Here is a 3,482-nt window from a genome sequence, read left to right on the forward strand (position 1 = left end):
TGTTCATTAAGTGTTTATATGTGAAATTGAAGGCGAAGATTTTGAAAGAATAAATAAATAATGAAATTGACAAAATTAAGGGATTTAAGAGGGAAATGCTTTTGAAGTTTCATAATATAAAATTTCTCTAATTTATGAAAACTTAAAAATTGTATTGAATGAGGAATATAGGAGGGTAGATAAATTTTCTAAATCTAATATTTGTTGTTATAATAACCAAAACATTAAAACTATATAATAATAAGTATTCATAAAGCATACTAGGCATTGAAAATCTTGAATTTTGACCGAAATCAAGCTGGAGAAAAGAGAAAGTTTCAAATGGATGAATTAAGACTCCAAACTTATGAATCCTCTAAGTTGTACAAGAAAAAAGTCAAGAAGTATCATGACAATAGAATCCTTAATAGAGAGTTCAAACTGGGGAAAATGGTTTTGTTATTCAATTCAAGGCTCAAACTGCTTCTTAGAAAATTGTAATCCAAGTGGTTAGGTCTTTTTAAAATCAAATATGTAATATCATATGATGCGGTGGAGTTAGAAGATCCAGTCTCAAAAGAAAGCTGGACAGTTAATGAGTAGAGGTTGAAGTTGTACCTTAGTGGAGAACTTGATTGGTTCACCACAATAATTCCACTGATGATCCTTGAAATCAAATGAATAGGCGTCGAGCTAATGACATTAAACAAGCGCTTGTTGGAGGCAGCCCAACTTTGTAAGTATTTTAGTTTTCATTTGCATCATAGGTTTCGAATTTGAGAGTTTAAATGGAATTAACACTGCTCAAAAGAAAATTTGCAAAGCTATTCTACTAAGGCCCCCACTTATAGGGATGGCAACGGGTCAGGTCGGGTGCGGGTTTCACACTACCCAAACCCGTACCCGAAATCAACACCCGAACCCAAACCCAAATACTGTTCGAATGGCAAAATAACACCCACGCCCACACCCGTTGGGTTTCGGGTTTTTTCACCCAAACCCGAACCCGTAACAAAATACACAAAATACATTTTTCCTACAACTTTCCACAATATATATAAATATATAAGCGGGTGTGATTTCGAGTTTCGGGTGCGGGTTTCACACTACCCAAACCCGCACCCGAAATATCGGGTGGCACCCGAACTTGAATCCAAACCCAGTCAACTCGGGTTTTCACCCATTGACTCGGGTTTGGGTGCGGGTGGGCCCCGCGGTTTTGGGTTTGCTTGCCATCCCTACCTGCTTAGTTACTAAATCTGGCACTAAGCGCGCCTGTTGTAACTTTGGCGCTAAACGCAACTTGTCTTAGCTAAGCGCGCATGATAGTAAGACAAAAACAATATTTTATGTTATTTACTCTCTTTTAACCACAACTAAACCATCTTTGATCCCCTTTATGACACAATATAAGCATTCAAAACACCTATTTAATCACTTTCACTCTAAAAAACCACAGATTCTCTCTCACTAACCAAACCCTAGCATCTTTTTCAAGAACAACTCTCTCTTCAAAGAAAATCTTTAAGATTTTGTAGTCATTTTGTGCATTTCAAATCTCCAGTCAACTAACAAGTATGTGATTGAAAAGCTTTGTAAAGTAGTTATCATGTGAAAAAGGTAAAGTTAGGTTAAGTTTGCAAGCATTAATGCCCTTTTCACATAATTTGTACTGATTTTCAAACAAAGTGACATCATTTCTGTTACAATTAGGGTTATCTGTTTGTGTTAAGATCCATGGAGATATCTTTTCTTGATTAAAGTTGCACTTATGGATACTTTTATCATTGTTTGTGGGTCTGTGAGAGCAAAAGGTTTGCACTGAAAAACCACTTCTAGGATTGCTCGCTTAGCACATCATTTGGCGCTGAGCGAGATTGCGTTGCAAGCCAGACTCATCAAGCCATGTTGTACCCAACAGTTGGGTCTACGCTCAGCTCAACCCAGGCACGGATCTACATTGCTATTATTGGGGTCAGCTGACCCCACTTCTTTAATGGAATACTAACTAATGATATAAATTTATATGTTTTGACCCCAATTAAAATGTTGTGTTGCCCCCATAATTCAATTGACTATATTGGAAACAAATTAAGTATTAAAAGATTTTGTCTTTTCATTTTCTTGTGCATTATCCCGAGAACTAAAGACCAGGTTTTAATTTACCAGATAAACGTTAATTTTTTAATAACAAGAATGAATATGAGAGACAATACACACCACAAATTTCATTAAAACTACAAAGTTAAACTATTATGATTCATCCATGTTATTATTTAGTGTATACGGCTCAACTTTTAAATATGTGTACTTTCTAAAATGAAACTATGGAAGTAGATTATTATTTTTTAGTTTAATGAAACCAAAAAACATTAATCGATGAAATTTGCTTATTTATTTATTTTTATTTTATATAAAATAGAATTATTAAGAGAGAAAAAAAGTAAGTTATAAAATATTTAATTTTAATTAACTTATTCATTTTCAATCTAGATAATCGAAAAAGAATATAAAATACTTGAATTATCTTATAAAACATTGTTAATTAATAAAAGTAAATGATTAAATCATGAAAAAGAATATCGATTATCAAACAAGTAATTTTTAAATATTTTTTAAATAAAAATTTAATAGTTCTCAAATTCTAACTTAATTGAATAAGAGTCAACATTACCACTTACGACCTTAATATTTATTATCCAAAATTTTGAATGATATGTTGATAGCCTTGGAATAAAATAGTATTTTCTTTTAATAAGCTGAAATAAAATAGTATAAGCTCTCTTCAAATTTTAAATAGACAATAATAGAATTTATTGATTTATATATAGAGATTTAAGGTAGTGTTCTCATAGTATAAAATAGTTTTACACTATTGTCATACCCCAAAATTTGCCCCATCTACTTCACTTATAAAGATTCAAAGACTAGGGGTCCATTCAAGCAACACCCCTAGTCAAGAGCCTCCTAAGGCTAGGGTTTGAGGTTCCCCTAAGAGGGATCAATGAGATAAGGCTCCTAATCAAGGATGTATGGTTTATAGTGATCTAATCTAAATCCATGGCAAAAGTCAAGGCACTACTCCAAAGGTCACCTGCTCAAACAATCTCAAGATCTACAATCAACTGATTCAAATCCAAAGTCAAGACATGATCCAAACTTCTAACCATTGGTCACACAATAAGTGTGGGGATGTATATCCATCATTTGATCAAAGCTTGATCATGATTCCATTAATAGAAACTCAGAGATGAACAAATATAGAAAGGTTCAAATTAGGGTTTCTTAGGAGAAAGTCAACCCAACTTTGACTGGGCATAACTTTCACATGGAACATCAGAAATTCTCCACTCAAAGCCTATTTTGAAGGAAATTGGATTCTCTACAACTTTGTGTCTCACAAGCCAGGGCTAGAAATGCTTCATTTAAGAGATACAAAGCAAAAGATTACAGGTCATTTTCAGGCATCCTTCAGAAACAGTTTTTTCCCAAAGAGAATATGA

This window comes from Vicia villosa, linkage group LG2, assembly GCF_029867415.1.
Source record: "Vicia villosa cultivar HV-30 ecotype Madison, WI linkage group LG2, Vvil1.0, whole genome shotgun sequence".
Taxonomy (NCBI): Eukaryota; Viridiplantae; Streptophyta; class Magnoliopsida; order Fabales; family Fabaceae; genus Vicia; species Vicia villosa.